Below are 19,969 nucleotides of genomic sequence, written 5' to 3'. Positions count from 1 at the left end.
TTTATAGATTGCTTTGGGTAGTATGAACATTTTAATGATGACAATTCTTCCAATGCATGAACATGGTATATGCTTCCACTTGTATCTTCCTCAATTTCTTTCTTCAGTGTCCTATAATTTTATGAGTACAGGTCTTTTACCTCATTTGCTAAATTTATTCCTATGCAGAGGCTAATTAAGGTTAGTTGAGGCCCTGGGCACAGAAGAAAATATTGGGCTGCTTTAAAAAAAAGAGAGACAGGGAAAATAAAAACAAATGTTACCATATTTTTAAATAAATAAAAAATGTTATCTACTATTAATTTATTAATTATTCATAAACTATGAAAATTCAGGCACTGATGTAACAACAGGAATTAATTTTATCTTAATATGATTTCAACAATAGGAATTAATTTTATTTTAATACAATTTCAACTTACCTGAATATTTGTTTATATGCACAGAAAACTACTTTTAAAACAATACATGAAACAAATACATATCCACAAACTAATTACATCTCTGCGTATTTGTGTATATCATTAAGTCTGTACTGAAGGAGATCCTTTGTAAGTACTAAGTAGCAAATACGATTCTATTACTCTGATGAGTGGTAGCACAGCTGCACAGGGACTGTGCAGTGTAGTACGTGTATAGGATGTAGTGTAGTAATGAAATAATGAAAATAAGCAAATATAAATATACAATCAGGTTTTCTTGCCGATTGTAAACTTGTACATAATTAAAATTGCACATATGAAACCAAACTTTGTGTCATCAGAAAAAAGTGTAAAGCTGGGGTTTTGTGGGGCCCTTCATAAGTCGGGGCCCTAGGCGTGTGCCCAGTGCACTTGCTGTTAAATCCACCTCTGTTCCTAGGTACTTTTGCTGTTGTTGTTGGAATAGTAATGAGATTGTTTTCTTCATTTCTCTTTATGGTAGTTCATAATTGGTGTAAAAATACCATTAATTTCTGAATATTTGCTTTGTATCCCACTATTTTGCTGAATTCAATTATTAGATCAAGTAATTTTTTGGTGGATTCTATAGGGTTTTCTATGTACAATATTATATTGTATGCAAATAATGACAGTTTTACTTCCTCCTTTCCATTTTGGATGTCCTTTATTTCTTCATCTTCTTGTCAGATTGCTATGGCTAAGGCTCCCAGTACAATGTTGAATAAAAGTGGTGAAAATGAACCCCCTTGCTTTGTTCCTGATCTTAAGGGAAAAGGTTATTGTTTTTCCCTTGAGTATGATGTTGGCAGTAGGTTTCTTGTATCTGGCCTTTATTATGTTGAGGTATGCTCCTTTATTTTTACTTTACTAAGCATTTTTTATCATAAATGGGCACTGGATTTTATCAAATGCTTTTCTGTATCTATTGATATGATCATGTATTTTTTGTCTTTCATTTGGTTTATGTGATGTATCACACTTATTGATTTTTGAACATTGTGCCAGTCTTGCATTCCTGGGATAAATCTCACTTGATTCATGATGTATGATCTATTGACTATATTGCTGGATCTGGTTTGCTAATATTTTGTTGAGGATTTTAGTATCTATATTCATGAGGGATACTGGCCTGTAATTTTCTTTCTTTGTTGTGCACCTGGTTTTGGTAATTAAAATAATTACAATTTAAATATTTTAAAATTATATAAAAGTAAAGAGTAATAATGATACTCCACAAATTTACATTCCTATTCAATAAATTTAAATATTTTTCCACATTTACTTTATCTCTATTCTCTTTGGCTTTTTCTTTCTTGAATTATTTTAAAGAAAATTTTAAATTTGTTATTTTATGACTATGTGCTTAAGAATGCATTTCTGGAAATTATAAACATTTTCTTAAACAATCACAATTCTACTAACACATCTAACAAAATAAAAAAACAATTCTTTGGTGTTAGTAACTACTTTGATTATTGAAATTCTTTTTAAAGGTCATGTTTGAATTCGGACCCAGACAAGCTCTCCAAATTGTTGAGTAGTGTCATAAATTTCCTTTGATTTATATCAGTCTCCTTTCACTCTGTCCCTTTCCTGCCCCACTTTCTTTCTCCCTTCTTTCCTTTCCTCCTTCCTCTCTCTCTTTCAATGCATATTATTAACTTACTGAAGAGAAAAAAGGCAATCATTCTTAAGAATATTCTATATTTTGTATTTATCTGTTTGCTTTTTTTGTGAAAGCTTGACCACTCTGTTGACTTTAAGTCCTCACAAAAGAGCAGAGAATGTTAGGTGGAGAAGTAAGTGAAATCTACTCTAACCTACTCCCAGGACCAATCTGGAACTACAATTAAATTATAGAGAAATCATCCTGGATAACCAATCAGAGAGAAGTCTTATAACCATGGACAGACGAAGAAACTCCTTCACCACAATGCGACTGGTAGGGAATGCAGAGGAGGTGTGAGAGGGCTGGCTGAGGTCCCATGAGAAGCAGCTGAAGTTGTGGAGGAATATTTCAGTGGCCAGGGGTTCCCTCTGAGAAGGGTGGGTTTTAAACCCCAAGCTGGACTATCCAGCCTACACCACCAGAGCCAGGAAGGGACCTAGATAGTGTCCATCTGTGAAAATCAGCAGTTTCTGTCAGCCAGAGAGAGATGGATGGAGACTCAGAGAGCCTCTTGGAGAGCCAAAACACAAAATTTCATTTGAACCTCTTACCCTGGGCTCCAGCAGAGAGAGGGCAGAGTAAACTAAAACATGTGAGGAGAATCTGGGGTTGGTGGCTCTGGGGAGAGAACTGATGGAACAGCCACCAGGATTTCTGTATTGAAACATTCCTCATACTTCTGAAACCATTTTTCTTGGGCAGAGCACTCCTTTCCAAGTGGCATCAGCTTGAGAGGTAACAATAGCCCCTCCCACAGGAATTACTCTGTCCCTCCCTGTGGTACTTAAGCTGATTATAGTTTAAGGCTATAGCATTGATTAGTTTAACAGATAAAGCAGAAAATACAAAATGAGAAGCCAAAGAATTAGACCCCAAATGAAAGAATAAGAAAATTGTCCAGGAGAAGAACTAGATGAAATAAAGACAAGCAATTTATCAGATAGCCAGTTTAGAGTAATGATTATAAGGATACTCAACAGAATGAAAAATGACATACAAACCATAAAAAAGGACTGGTTAGAATAAAAAGTGCAATATCTGAAATAAATAATACACTGGAAGGAATAAACAGTAGACTAGATGAAGCAGAGGATAGAATCAGTGATTTGGAAGATAAGGTAAAAAAAAAAAAAAAAACCCAAGCAGAGCAGCAAAAAGAAAAAAAATTAAAATATAAAATTAAATTAAAATTAAAATTAAAAAAATTAAGAGAGCTTAAGAAACATTTTGGACAACATGAAGCATAACAACATCTGCCTCATGGGAGTACCAGAGGGATAAGAGGAAAAGCAAGTTATTGAGAATCTATTTGAAGAAATAATGGTCAAAAACTTCCCTAATCCAGTGAATGAAAAAGACATATAAGTCTAGGAAGCTCAGAGAGTCCCAAACAAGTTGGGCCCAAAGAGACCTATAATGACACACATCATAATTAAAATGACAAGGCTTAAAGAAAGGGAGAGAATCCTAAAATCTGCAAGAGAAAAGCAAGTAGTTACATACAAGGGAGCACCAATTAGACTGTCATATTATTTCTCAACAGAAACATTTCAGGCCAGAAGGGAGTGGTGTGAAATATTCAAGGTGATGGAAAGCAAGGATCTACAACCAAGGCTATTTTACCCAGCAAGGCTGTTATTTAAAATCAAAGGAGAAATAAGCTTCTTAGACAAAAAACAAAAAACAAACAAACAAACAAAAAACTAAAGGAGTTTGTTAACAACAAACCAGTACTGCAACAAATTTTAAAGGGCTTTTTGAAGAAGGAGAAGGAGAATGAAAAGAAGAAAGAAACACAGAGGAAAGTAGTCTAACAATAAAATGGCACTAAATACGTATCTATCAATAATCATCTTAACTGTAAAAGGCTTAAATGAAGCAACCAAAAGACATGGGGTTGCTGAATGGATAAGAAAACCAGACCCATATATATGCTTGCCCAAAGAGACACATATCAGATAGAAAGATACATACAGACTAGAAGTAAATGGATGGAAAAAGATATTTCACACAAGTGGAAAGGAAAAAAAAGACTGGGGTAGCAGTACTTATATCTGAAAAAATACACTTTAAAACCAAGGCTATACTAAGAAACAAAGAAGGACACTACATAATGATAAAGGGAACAATCCAACAAGAGGATATAACCCTAGGAAACATTTATGTACCCAACATAGGAGCACCTAAATATGTGAAGAAAATCTTGATGGACATGAAAGGATAGATTGACAGATATACAGTCATAGTCTGTGATTTTTAACACCCTATTGACTTCAATGGATAAATCTTCCAGATAGAAAACCAATAGATGGTGGTCTTAAATGACATACTGTATCAGGTGGATTTAATTAAAATTTTCAGAGTATTTCACCCCAAAGCAGCAGAATATACATACTTTTCAAGTGCACATGGAACATTTCCTAGGAGAGATTAAATGTTATGGCACAAAACAAGTCTCAATGAATTTAAGAAGATCGAAATTATATCAAGCATCTTCTCTGACTGCAATGCTATGAAACTAGAAGTCAATTACAAGGACACTGAAAAACACATGAAGACATGGAAGCTAAATAACATGTTATTTAACAATGAATGAGTCAACAATGAGATCAAGGAAGAAATAAAAAGATACCTTCAAACAAGTAAAAATGAGGACACAATAATCCAAAATCTGTGGGACACTGGTAAAGCAATCCTAAGAGAAAATTCATAGCCATACATGCCTATCTCAGAAAAGACATGGTCCATCTCTTCACACAGTCACATCAAAATTGCAACTTAAATATAGGACAACCATCACTCAGAACCATCAGAAATGAAGTTTAATGGAACTCTGACAACTACAGAATTAAAGAAGCCGCATTCATCCAGACTGAGCCAGCAAGCTTGTACTGTATCTGAGACTCCATTAACCTGGCTAACACTGACCCACCTTGGAGATCCCCAGAGACTCCACCCCTTCCAACTTACAGGCCCACCTAAGTTGCTTTTCCATTTGAATACTTGGTCTTGACTCATGCTTCATGACTTCCTAAATCCTCTCAAACAAGCAACAGCTAGCCTCAGTGAGCCCCTGGCCTGGCACTAGTAGCAGCCATCTTTGACTCACAGCTTGGCTTTGCCTAAGAATCTCCAAGCTCAGTACAAGTAGCAGCCATCTCAGATCGCTTTATAGCTTAGGCAGTGTGCCATGGGCAAAACGCAGGTGGTAGTTGACCTTGGCCTGCACCACCTGGGAAACCCAGGGCCAGTGTACCTAGTGGACAGCCACAGACCACCACCCTGCCCCTGCACAGCTTATCTGCCATGGAGGGTGGAGGTTGGTGGTAAGTAGTCACAACCAATCCTTGCAGCAGGTGGCCTGTGTAAATCCTCCCATTGGTTTGCCAATAGCAACCAGGGCTCAACTACAAGAGGAGGGTGTACTCAGCCCACATGGAAGGCACAACTCTACCCAGCTTGGGTGATAGGAGGAGCTGTGCCACCAGACTCTACAGGACACTGATTACATTAAGATACACTACCAATACAGGGAGTCATAGCAGCTCTACCTAATACATAGAAATAAACAGAATGAAGCTGCCAAAACAAGGAGATAAAGAAACATAGTGCTAATGAAAGAACATATCAAAATCCTTAACAAGAGATAAATCAAATGGAGATAAGCAATCTATCAGATGAAGAGTTCAAAACACTGGTTATAAGGATTCTCAATGAACTTAGTGAGGACCTCAACAGCATAAAAAACATCCAGTCAGAAATGAAAAATACACTAATTGAAATAAAGAACAATTTATAAGAAAACAACAGTAGAGTGGATGAAAACTGAGAATCAAATCAATAATTTTGAACATAAGGAAACAAAAAACAACCAATGAAAACAATAAGAAGAATCCAAAAAAGGAGGATAGTATAAGCAGCCTCTGGGACAACTTCAAGAGGTCCAACATTTGCATCATAGGGCTGCCAGAAGGAAAAGAGAAAGAGTAAGAAATTGGAAATCTATTTGAAAAAATAATAAAAGAAAACTTCCCTAATTTGTTGAAAGAAATAGATATACCAGTCCAGGAAGCACAGAGAATCCCAAACAAGAGAGATACAAAGAGGTCCACTCCAAGACACAGAATAATTAAAATACTAAAGGGTAAAGATAATGGGAGAATCTTAAAAGCAGCAAGAGAAAAGCAATTAGTTACCTACAGAGGAGTTCTCATAAGACTTTCAGCTGATTTATCAAAAGAAACTTGCAGGCTAGAAGGGATTGGCAAGAAATAAGTCATGAAAAGCAGGAACCTACAGCCAAGCTATTAATTAGAATTTAAAGGCAGATAAAGAGCTCCCAAGACAAGAAAAAACTAAAGGTGTTCAACATCACCAACCATTATTATATGAAATGATAAAGAGACTTATTTAAGAAAAGGAAGAAGATCAAAACTATGAAGGTTGCCAGATGGGAGGGAATTTTGCAGGAATAGGTGAAGATGTGAGAGGATTAAGAAATACAAATAGGTAGTTACAGAATCATCATGGGGATGTAAAATACAGTATAGAAAATGGAGTAGTCAAAGAATGACCCATTGACATGAAAATGGTGGGGGGATTGCCTGAGGGAATGGGGAGTGCTGCGCGGAGGGAGATAAAGTGGGAAAATCAGGACAACTGTAATAGTATAATCAATAAAACAATTAAAAAAAAAAACAAGAAAAGACAAATAAACAACCTAACTTTACACTTAAAAGAACTTGAAAAAGAACAACAATGAAGCCCAAAGTGAGTAGAAGGAAGGAAAAAATAAAGATCACCACATAAATAAATGAAATAGAGTAAAAAATGATACAAAGATCAAGAGATGGTTCTTTAAAAAAATAAACAAGATTGACAAACCTTTAACCAGACTCATCAAGAAAAAAGATAAAGGATCCAAATAAATAAAATCAAAAATGAAGGAGGAGAAATAACAACTGACACCAAAGAAATACAAAGGATTGTAAGAAAATATTATTAACAACTATATGCCCACAAACTGGACAGCCTGGACAAAACGGATAAATTCCTAGAAACATACAAACTTCCAAAGCTAGATCAGGAGGAATCAAAGAATGTGCATAGACAGATTACACCTAGTGAAATTGAAGCAATAATCCAAAAAATATCAACAAACAAAAACCCTAGATTAGATGACTTCACAGGTGAATTTTACCAAACATTCTGAGAACTAACATTTCTCCTCAAACTATTTCACAAAATTCAAGAGCAGGGAAGGCTCCCAAACTCATTTTATGAGGTCAACATTATCCTAATTCCAAAAGCAAATAAAGACACCAGAAAGAAAGAAAATTTAGAGGCCTAAATCCCTAATGGATAGAGACACTAAAATCTTCAACAAAATATTAGCAAATCAAATACAGCAATTCATCAAAAAGATTATACATCATGATCAAGTGGGATTTATTCCAGGAATGCAAGGTTGGTATAACATTCACAAATAAATAAATGTGATTCACCACATAAACAAAATGAAGGATAAAAACCACATGATCCTATCAATAGATGCAGAAAAAACATTTGATAAAATCCAGCACCCATTTATGATAAAAACTCCCAGCAAAGTGGGATTAGAGAGAACATACCTAAACATAATAAAGGCCATATATGACAAAACCACTGCCAACGTCATACTCAATAGGTAAAAACTACAAGTGTTCCCCTTGGGATCAGGAACAAGACAGGGATGTCCACTTTCATGATTCATATTTGACACAGAACTGCAAGTTCTAGTCACAGCAATTAGACAAGAAGAGGAGGCATCCAAAATGGGAAGGAAGAAGTAGAACTGTCTTTGTTTGCAGATGACATGATACTGTACACAGAGAACCCTAAAGATTCCACCAAGAAACTACTAGAAGTGATGAATGAATTCAGCAAAGTAGGATACAGAATTAATATCCAGAAGTCAGTTGCATTTTTATATGTCAATAATAAGCTAACAGGGAAATTAAGAAAACAACCACATTCACAATTTCTACAAAAAGAAAAAAATCCTAATAATAAACCTAACCAAGGATGTAAAAGGCCTGAGCTTGGAAAATTATAAGATGCTGAAGGAAGAAACAGAAGAAGATATAAATAAGTGGAAGCACATATTGTGTTCATGGATAGAAAGAATTAACATAATTAAAATGTCCATATTGCCCAAAGTGATCTATAGATTCATCACGATTCCTATCAAGGTTCCAATGATGTATTGCACAGAACTAGAACAAATACTTCAAAATTTATATGGAACCACAAAAAGCCCTTTAGGCAACAGTAATCCTGAGAAAGATGAACAAAATAGGAGGAATCATGCAACATAATATGCAACTAGACTATAAGGCCATAGTAACCAAAACAACATGATACTAGCATAAAAACACACACAAAAATCAATGGAATACCTCTATAGTCAATTAATATTCAACAGAGGAAGCAAGATCATACAATGAGCTAATGATAGTTTATTTAATAAATGGTATTGGGAAAATTGGACAGATATGTGCAGGAAAATGAAACTAGAACACCTTCTTACATCACACACAAGAATAAATTTAAAATAAAACAAAGACTTAAATGTTAGACCCCAAACCATAAAAGTCATAGAAGAAAACATAGGCAGCAAAATCTCAAACATTGCTTGCAGCAATACTTTATCTGATATATCTCCCCAGGGAAGGGAAATAAAAGAAAAAATAAACAAATGTGACTACATCAAACTAAAAAGTTTTTTCCCAGCAAAGGGAACCATCAACAAAATAAAGACAACACACAGAATGGGAGAACACATTAGTTGATACATCTGATAAGGGGTTAATATCCAAAATTTATAAAGAACTTATAAAACTAAACACCAAAATACAAGCAACTCAATTAAAAAATGGGCAAAGGACCAGAATAGACACTTCTCCAAAGAGTACATACAAATGGCCAATAAACATGAAAAGATGCTCAACATCACTAATCATCAGAGAAATGCAAATTAAAACTACAATGTGATGCCATCTCACACCTGTCAGAATGGATATCATCAATAAATCAACAAACAAGTGTTGAAGGGGATGTGAAGAAGGTGGAACATTTTTGTGTTGTTGGTTGGAATGCAGATATGTGCAGTAACAGTGGAAAGAAGTATGGAGATACCTCAAAAACTTAAAAATGGATCTATCTTTTGACCCAGTGCTCCCACTTCTGGAAATAAATCCAAAGGAACACAAAACACTAATTTGAAAGAATTTAAGCATCCTTATGTTCATTTTAGAGTTATTTACAGTCACTAAAATATGGAATCAGCCCAAGTGTCCATCAGTAAATGAGTTCATAAACAACTATGGGAAATTTACATGATGGAATACTACTCGACCATAAAAAAATATTTTACCTTTTGGGACAGTATGGATGGACTCAGAGAACATTATGTTAAGTGAAATAAGCCAGTCAGAGAAAGACAAATACCATGTGATTTCACTCATATGTCAAATCTAATGAATAAATTGAACTAACAAGGAAAATGGGGGCAGACTCAGATAGAAAGCAGGATGATAGTTAGTGGGGGGAAGTGAGGGCGTGGAGAAATTGAGAAATGGAAAAATGACTCATGGGCATGGACAACAGCATGGTGATTGTTGGAGGGAGGAGAGTCTATGGGGACTAAATGCTAATGGAAAAAAATACAATAAAGATTAAATAAAAATTAATTTAATTAAAAAAAAAATCAGAGAATGTTCATTTATTTAAGTGAACTTTTCTCAATTTTCAGTGGTGTTTAAAATTTTTCCTTATGTAGACTTTGCATATTTTTCACTAACAATATATCTAGGTAGTTTATTTTTTTAAGCTGGAACCTTCTATCCTTTTATATAGCATAACATGTTAGTGTTTGTATATTATATGGAAACAATTGATTTCTATATATTAATTTTATATTGTGTTAATTTACCTCATGCTATAATTTTTGTAGCAGTTTTTTCATTGATTCTCTTGAGCTTTCTTAATATAAACACTAATTATCTAAATATAGATATAGTTTTACTTTCCAGTTGCTTTATCTTTCTAATTTCATTGACTAACTCTTCCAGTATCATGTTAAGTAGTAATGGATATGATGGGCAACTTTGCATTGTTTCTTACATTAATGGGAATGCCTTAAGTGTTTCCCCATGAAGATTTGTCTTTAATTGATTCATATTTTAGTGAATGAGTGTGTATGTATGTGTGAATGTGTGTGTTTGATCAAAAATATATGTTGAATTTCTTTAAAATGCTTTTTTGGCATTGTTAAAAATGGTGATATAATTTCTCCCTTCACCTATTGCTATGATTAATTATATTAATGGATTTCCTCTTATGGAATCATCTTGAATGATCAGAATAAACTCTTTTGGTCATGATGTATTTTTATTTCAATATGACATAATATTCTATTCCTGACATTTTATGTATAACTTTTACATTAATTTTTATGTGAGAATAATATATAACTTTATTTTTTGTATCATTTTTATATGGCTTTTATGTCAATGGATATATTATATTTGACAGGAAAAAATGAATGATATTTATTTTTTTCTATGATATAGAACAATTCAGCAACTAGACTATTTGGTTTTTAATTGTTTGGTATTATTTCATTGTAAAATCATCTTGTCCTTGTGCTTGTTTGAAGAGTAGCATTTTGAGAACTGTCTCAATTATTCCTAAATGATAATTGGCCTGTTTGGACTTTGTACCTCAATTTTTTATTTTGATTGAAGTTATCCATTTCATCTAGTTTTTGAAATACAGGGGTGGGCAAAGTAGGTTTACAGTTGTACAAATAAACAATACAACAATTAATAAAAAATAAATCCTGTGTATCATGTACTTACAACTATAAACCTATTTTTGCCAACCCCTTTATTTGTAAATAATTGTGCCAATATAATTACATAGATTTTTTTTAATCACTTATTTGAGTGGTTATTTTTTCTTTTTTATGTTTATTTTGTATATTTGCACTTCCTACTCATTACCAAAAAAAAATTAACTATAGGTTTGTTCATTTTATTTATGTTTTTCAACGTATAACATTATTTCTTTATTAATGCTATATATTTTTTCTATTTTCTCTCTCATTTATTTTTGCTTTTAGCTTTAGTAATTCTTTTGTTCTGCTTTCTTTGGATATTCTTTGCTGTTCTTCACTTTTGGAGTTGAGTGTTTAACCCACTTTTTTCATTTTTATTGATAAGTTGATAAAGTTATGAATTTTTATTTGAGCATTTACTTTACCTGTGTTTCCTAGATACAATATATTGCATTTTATTTTACTCTTGCCTTCTGGAAATTCTGCAATTATTTTTTATATTTTTCTTCCTGACACAATATTTGAATGAGGTTATTGTGTATTTGTTTACATTTCCAATTGGAAGGGCTTTATTTATTTATTTACTAATTTTTGACAGTATTATAGATGTTCTCCATTCCCTCCTCCCTTTGACTTCCTCCTTACAATCCCTGCTCTCCCCCTTGGCCTTCACCACATTGTTGTCTGTGTCCATGGGCTATGCATATATGCATATATGTTCTTTGGCTAATCTCTTCCAGCCCTTCTCACCCTCCTCCCCTCGGATATCTGTAAGTCTGTTCCATGTATCATGCCTCTGTATTTTTATTTTGTTCATCAGTATGTTTTGTTCATTAGATTCCACATATGAGTGAGATCATATGGTACTTGTCTTTCTCTTACTGGCTTCTGTCACTTAGCATAATAATCGCCAGGTCTATCTACGCTGTCACAAGTGGAAAGACTTTTAAGAGCTTATTCATTTTTAGTTTTATTGCTCTTTACTCAGAATATACTGTGTGTATTCTTTAAAAACTTATTATAACTTTATTTGTGGCTTAGTATATTGTTAGTTTTTGTAAATATTCCATGTGCTCTCATAAAAAAGGTGTCTTCTCTATTATTGGAAAATGGGCTTCAATACATATCAGTAAGATCTTCCTTACTGGTTGTTTATATCTTCTATATTTATTTCATCTATCTGGATGTAAAAGAAACCAATATGATAATAATTTCTTTTAATTAGGTGAGTTAAGCCTATTTGTATTTATTGACAGGATAGGTATATTTAGTGTTCTTTCTTTAAATTCATGTAATATTTTTGTCTTCTATTGGTGTTCCTTTTGTTATCTGAAATTTTAATTTTTGTTAAAACAGATACATTTCTATCTTTGTTGAATATTTTTAGTCACCTCTTTTTTGGATATAAGTCATTGGTTTTCTACTAAGACCAGTACTGAGGTTAACTGAAAATCATTTCTTATTTTCTCCACTGTCTCTACTCTGGTTCAATTTTAGACATTAGTATTATATTAATCTTATTTATTTTTTATTTTTAATTATTAAGTATATTTTAATGATTATGTTGTTACAGTAATTCCAATTTTTTCCCCTTTGCTCTCCTCTGTCCAGTACCCACCTTCCCTTCAACAGTCCCACCCCCCTTAGTTCATGTCCATGGGTTATTCATATAAGTTCTTTGGCTTCACCCTTTCCTATATTATTCTTAACTTCCCCCTGTCTATTTGTACTAACTGATTATGCTTCTTAATCCCTGCATCATATCCCCATTTCTTCCATTCCCCCTCCCAGTTAGTAATTCTCCAAATGATTCCCATACCTCTAATTCTGTTCCTATTCTGGTTTTTTATTTTTTTAGTTAGATTTTATTTTTATTTTTTAGATTCAGTTTTTGATACTTATGGGTTTGTTGTCATTTTAGTGTTCATAGTTTTGATCTTCTTTTTCTTAAGTCCCTTTGACATTTCATATAATAATGGCTTGGTGATGAACTCCTTTAGCTTCACCTTGTCTGGGAAGCACTTCATCTGCCCTTCCATTCCAAATGATACCTTTGCTGGATAGAGTAATCCTGGTTGCAGGTTGCCTTTCATCATATTGAATACTGCTTGCAAGTCCCTTCCTGCCTGCAAAGTGTCCTCTGAGAAATCAGCTGATAGTCCTATAGTCACCCCCCTGTAGGAAACTCTCCGCCTCTCTCTTGCTGCCCCCAGGACTCTGTCTTTATCTTTCACCTTTGGCATCTCAGTCATGATGCATTCTGGTGTGGTCCCCTCTGGGTCCAGCTTGCCTGGGACCCTCCATGCTTCCTGGACCTGTATGTCCATCTCCTTCACAAAATTTGGGAAGTTTTCCTCATTTTTTTTCAATTCTTGCTTCCTCATTCTGCACTGGTTGACTGTTTTTTTTCTTCCTTATGTTCCAAATCATTGATTTGAACCCCGATTTTCTTCCCTTCACTATTGGTTTTGTGTGGATTTTTCTTCATTTCACTTAGCATAACTTTCACTTTTTCTCTTATGCATTTGCCATACTCAAGCATATCTGTCAAGCCTGTGAGCATCTTTATCACCAGTGTTTTGAATTCTTCATCTGTTAGGTTGTCTATCTCCTCCTCTGGGAGGTTATCTATCTCCTCATTGCTTAGTTCTCCCACTGGAACCTTGATTCATTCCCGCTTTTGGGCCATACTTCTCCGTCTTCTCATTCTGACAGGCTCCTGTGTTTGTTTGCCTCTGTGTCCCAGTTAGAGCTGTCATTCCTGTTACATTGTAAGGGGTGGAGCTTTAAGGGTTCATCAGTACAGGGTGTTGTGTGTACCATGTTGTGGTACTGTGTGTGGGGGAGGGATGTGAGAGGGAACAATGCCACCTGTCCAGCACTCGTCCCTTTTCCAGGCACCTCTCCCACTTCTGCACAGGGCTGGCGCCCCTCTAGCTGCTGCCCTGGCTGTCGTTCCCAGAGTGGGTGGGTCTGTGGATTTTCTAGGACCATGGGGTCCTTTCAACAAGCAGACTCTCCTGAGAATGGCAGTTTCTGTCTCCACCTCAAACCTCACTGGTCTGCACAGTCAGAAGCAATGAGGCTTGATATTCCCTGGTGCTGGGACTGTGAGCTGCGAGGTCCGGTGAAGAGCTGGGTTTGCTCCCCAGTTGTCCCTCCTGACTTTTTAAAATGTGTGACTGTGCTTTCTGCCAGCCTGCCATTGCCACCGTTGCTGCCATCACCACACTGCATCCTCTCCGCCCCAGCTCCGCCCCTTCTATCTGTCTGGGTGAGTATTTTTTCTTTATATTTTTGTTTGCTGGACTTCCATGCAGTTTGATTTTCTGAAACTTCTGGTTGTTTCTAGTTTTGAGGTAATTGTATTTCTTCTTAGTTGTGGAGGGAGATGTAGTGTGTCTGTCTATGCCTCCATCTTAGCCGGAAGTATATTAATATTTTTATAGTTTTAAATATACTTAGATTTTACTACTTGATTTGCCAGCTTCAAAACAGGCTTACACATATTTCTGTTAATTCCTATACAATAATTAGCGACCTTACTTTGCTTTTCATTTACTCTTCCTTTCTCATCTATTTGGTTTATAGCAGATATTATTGGGACTCTTAGAAACTACAGTGTTACCATACATGTTCTCCTTGCCCCTTATTAGATAAATTTGCTTTCTATTTCAATAAGAAAGTTTAATAAATCATTAAGTATTTTTTCTGTAGACTCCCTCCCTACTTGCCTCACATTTGTGTCTGTATCCAGATCTATCATTGTCATCTTTTTTTCAAACTCAAAAAAAATGTTCTAAGTATGATCTAAGGTCAGCCTTGACATCTCTACCTGTAGCTTGGTTCTCTCTCCTCTTACCTCTTCTGGAAACTAATTCTATCAGCTGTTCTCCCCACTCTCTCCTTTATTTTTAGTTTCTGTCATTCCTGACTCTTTCTCATTACCCCATAAACATGATTATCTTTAAAAAAATTCTCTTTTGACTTTGTATTTCCTTTAAGATACCATCCAATTCTCCTTCTTTTACCCCAAAATTGATGATTCATAGCCTTTATCCACTCACCCTCTAATTACTATAACTCATTACGGACTGCCTCCCATTTCCACCACTTTTTTTGAAATAGATCTTGTTATAGTCACCAATAAGTTACTACTTGTAAAGCCAATGGAAACCTTTTTATTTATCTTATTTGACCTCACTGTTATATTGAAACTGGATCATTCCTTCCTGTATTCTCCTGTGTGTCCCTGTAAATTCTCTCTGACCATTCCTCCTCCATTTCCACACTGGTTCCTCTTCCTTTACCTATAACTGAATATTGCTGCTTTCTAGGGCTCCATTCCAAACTCAATTGTTTTCTCATTCTAGATCTTCTTCATTCATCTACCTTCATAACTTTAACTACTACTTATAGGCTGGTAACTTCTAAAGCAGTATCTTCTGCTCAGTTCTCTCTTCTCAACTTCTAGTTTGTTAATCTATTTATGGACTAGGCATCCACAAGCAGATGTCTCAAAGATATCTCAAACTCAGTGTACCCCAAAATGAACTTGTTTTGTATTTCTAGAATCCTCTATCTTTTATTGTTTATTTGTTTGTTTTATTTTTTTAAGTATATTTTATTTATTATATTGTTAAAATAGTTCCAATTTTTTCCCCTTTGCTCCCCTCTTCCCAGCACCTCCCCTCCCCCAGCAATTCTGCCCCCCCTTAGTTCATGTCCATGGGTTCTGCATGTAAGTTTCCCAGCTTCCCCCTTTCCTATATTAATCTTTTAAAAAATTAGTTAATTAATTAATTATAACATTAAAAAATAACAATTCCCCCCGCTCAGACTTAAGACCCTTTATAATCTTATAAAGGACAATGGGTGAAGGTCTTGTGCTCCTCTAGCTGCTTCAAGCTGGACATGGTCATCGTCCTACCTACCATTGCATCCAGAAATCCCTAATAAGAGTTGGGGTGTGGAGGGGAGCGTGGCCTTCCCACCTGGGGAAGGATTGTGCAGACTCCAGGTCAGTTGGCTGTCCCTGGACAACGGCGTGCTTGATTTAATAGGCTGGCATCCTTGTTGTATTCTGGGGGCAAGAGATTTGGCAACAGGGTTGCCAAACCATAACCACTAGATGACAAAAGGCAGGTATTAATTTTTCAATGTTCCACATTAGGGAAAAAAAGGGCTTCTTTGGAAGAAGGTGTGCCAGGCACGTCACACTTGTCCAAAACCCTTTTGGCCATTATACTTAGTTTGGGCTGAGGGGAATATTTTAGGTTTCTCCCCTCTCAGACCTCTGGGCCCTTTCTGTCTAAGCCATTAGGATAGAAAAGAGAAACCAGTTTTAAAGTGAAGCCCACAGACCACCCCATTCTTCCTCAACCCAGCCATTTAGTTCAGCCAAACCGTTGAGTCTCAGGAGGCAGTGATGCAGACAGGATTAACTGAGGCCTGTATGTGCTGACAATCACTCAGGTAATGAGATCATAGGCTTATGCCCTATGAAAACAGAACACACATGTTATTTATGCAACATAACCCACAAACCAATCTCTAAGGCTGCAAGACTGTCTTATTGGAAAGACATCCAGTTGCAAGGCATTTGACATTCTTTTTGTCTATAAATTAAGCATTTTTGATGATGTCACAGACCTAGTTTAACTTTCAAATAAAAACAAACTTTAAATGAGGATAATGTTTAAAGACAGTTGCACTACTTTATAGTCTACTACTGTGCATTGTGATTTTTCTTGAATCGCGATTTTTCTTCTTAAGATTACCCTCCTTGTCATTAAAGGGACTGCATTAAGTCCAGTTTTAATGTATCCTGTTTGTTTGCATAAACACAACAAGAACAGCAAATGATCACATATGATCTTTACATCTGCTTTGCTGGAACTTACACAAGGAACATTTAGGGTGACTTTCAGTCTGCTCTTCAGGGCACAGAAGCTGAGCCACATACCTGCTATTCAGCCTTGCCTGTAAATACCTGTCTTTTCCATATAGGATCCTTTATCTTTGTGGTGGCAATTACACAAATTAGAAGCCTAGGAATCATCCTTGATTACCTTTCTCTTTCAATCATCTTCAGTTATTCACATACCAAATCTCATAAAATTTACCTCCAAAGTACTCTTTCAATAGGCCCCTCTTTAAAAAAAAATTCCTTCTGTTATTATATCAGTCTCGACTTCCTCAATTATCCACATGATCTGTCGAATCATATCACTGTTCTATGTTGAATTTTCTCAGGTTCCCTGTAGCCTTTGTGATAGAATCAAGTTCTATGATCTGAAATGCAAAGACCCTAATGGTCTGGTCTATGGCTTTCTCAATACTTTCTTGTTTTATCACTCCTTGACTCTAACAACATTTCTCACTAACACTGACATGCTTTAGCTTTCTGAGCATATCATGTTGTCTTTCTTTTCAATGCTGTTTCCTTCATCCCCTTTTCTTCATTTGGTTAACTTCTATTTATTCTTTAAGACCAAATTCAGATATTAACACTTTATTGAAGGCTCCCTGACATCTGGTCATCCCTTTCCCTAAAACTAAGCTGGATTAATTACCCCTCCCGAGTGTCCCTCAGCACTTACAGCTCACTGATGTCATTTCACTTAACATACAATATTGCAATAAACTATTTTTTACCTCCTCTTTCATCTTCCTTTAGATTCCCATATTCTGTACAGAAGTCATGTAATATATGTGCTATTCAACAAAACTACCCATTGGGATTCAGCACTATGGATGCAAGGAAGGATATGGTTGTTACATGGTTGTTACACCCCCCCATTTTTATATCATTTATCATATTAACCAAAATGCCTTGCAGAGTTTGTGCTTAATAATTATTCTGTGCTAGATAATGTTGACAGATGTCCCCACTCTTAAGGTGCACAATCTTTGGTGAACTAGTGATACCAGAGGGAAAAGCTTCCAGGCTTAAAATGTGAAGAAATATGCCTTAGAGAAAAAGGTGCATGAATAGGTTATCTGGAAATCTGGTTGCTCTCACCAACTAGCTGTGACCTTGTAGCACAACCTCCCTGAATCTGTGAAATAAAGTGATGGCCTGGGTAAGTGCTATGATCCCTCATAACTCTAATATTTAATTCAAAATAATAGTTCAGCTTGTTATTTTAAAGAAAGTATTTCAAATAACATGGGATAGTTTGAAGTTAGCTAGGTGCAATGAACTGACAACTTAAAGAAAACCCAAGACAAAATCATTAGCACCAAATATCTTCCCTCTAAACACAGCTTCATGAATTCCCACCAGATGCTATGACCTTCATTTCATACCAGCTCTCCTTCATTTTTGAGCCCCCACTAATTCTGTTCTTCCCACTCACAATGTTCTTCCTTTCCCCTCTGCTTACCCAGCCCACTTTTTTTCCTTCTAAGGCTCAGATCACATCCTACTTCTGTATTTGTATTTCTCCTTTCTCTGTGCTACTGTTCACTAGAATTATGATCATTACACACTTTCATAATTAATTGCTTGCCATACATTTAATGTGACTTAAATTTACTTTTATGATGAAGTTTTCTAAGCTTATAGAAGACTGAGGTATGTGCCTTTGAAATCATCAAGTCCTCATCAGGAACTAGTACGATGCTGGGCTCATAGTGGGTTCTTATAAAATTCTTGCAGGCGAATTCCTGCAAGAATCTGGCGCATATGGTGCCAATGTTAGAAAAGGTGAATATTGAATAAGCACTGTTGGTGTTGTGGGGAAATTTCCAGCAGCGTTTCCTTTTAGAGAACATTTGGGTTTCAGAACAAGCTTAAGACCTTTACTGTGAGTCTGAAATCTGCCACAGACACTCTGTACAGATTTTCCATTTTCACATTGTTAGCACTGATTGATGATAATCATTTGCCCAGGGGATTTGGAAAAGATCAGTTTGGGACCTGTGATCCTTCTCTCTTGAAACCACTCAAAGCTCATCTTTGCTTACTGGGTATATTGTCTCTGGGACAAAGTCCACCACTGTCATTAAAGCTGCCTCAGCCTCAATTGGACAAATTCCCTTGCTCAAAACAAGCTGCCCCAACCCTAATAGCTTCCTGCTGAGCTGGTCTGACTGCTGCTGCTGTTTCTCAGCAGTGCACAGCTTTGCCACTCAACTTGAAGTTTCACTCCAGGTCATCCTTTAAACATTTGCCTGCTCTCCCTTGCAGAGTCATGGGAAAGCCTGTCTGTGTGATATACTCCACACCTACTGGCAGATGGAGTCACCAAAAGCAACCCTTTTGGAGGCCTTCCAGGGAGCTAGAATGGGAAGTACATTGGCTATTACTCACCTGGGCAGGTGCTGAGGATGACAGATGTGCTGAGTCAAGGAGCTCCCTGTTGAAGGAGCTGGCAGGCACTATCCTGTGGATTTTGGCTAAGGGCTCATTCCACTGTCAGGAAACCCTTGACGCTTCCCAGATGAGGCTCTGAGTGTGTCTCTTCCCCAAATTTATTTAAGCAGTTACTACTAGATGAACTGCCATGTTTTCCCACAGACTCTTTGGCAGAAGGTTCATATTTGTACCTTCCATGAACACTTACAAAATGTAGCTCTTACTCCTTTAAGATCTGGTATTCAATTCAATTCATTTTAATTCAGTAAATATTTAAGAGATGGGGTTGTTGGGATAACAACTGTGAAGAAGATATACTTGGCATATGTTCTCAGATTATATTGAAATTTTCTCTCTTGTGTTCTTCTGGCGCTCTTAAAATTACATTTTTACATTGAAATCATTAATTCATCAGGAATTAATTTTGATTAATAAGAAATGAAATAAGATAAGATGTTAATCATTTTCTAGATTGAGGCTCAATTTTTTCCAGTTTTTGAATAAGTCATCCCTCTTCCTCTGTGACTTCCTTTATTATGACAGGGTTCTGCCCTTGTGTTATGATGGTAATCTGTTCTAAACAGATCTTCTACTATTATTTCTATGACAAAATTTTG

Source organism: Furipterus horrens, unplaced genomic scaffold, assembly GCF_987537825.1.
Source record: "Furipterus horrens unplaced genomic scaffold, mFurHor1.1.pri manual_scaffold_2, whole genome shotgun sequence".
NCBI classification, from domain to species: Eukaryota; Metazoa; Chordata; class Mammalia; order Chiroptera; family Furipteridae; genus Furipterus; species Furipterus horrens.
The sequence above is the reverse complement of the archived record's forward strand: the minus strand, read 5'-3'. Positions refer to the sequence as shown.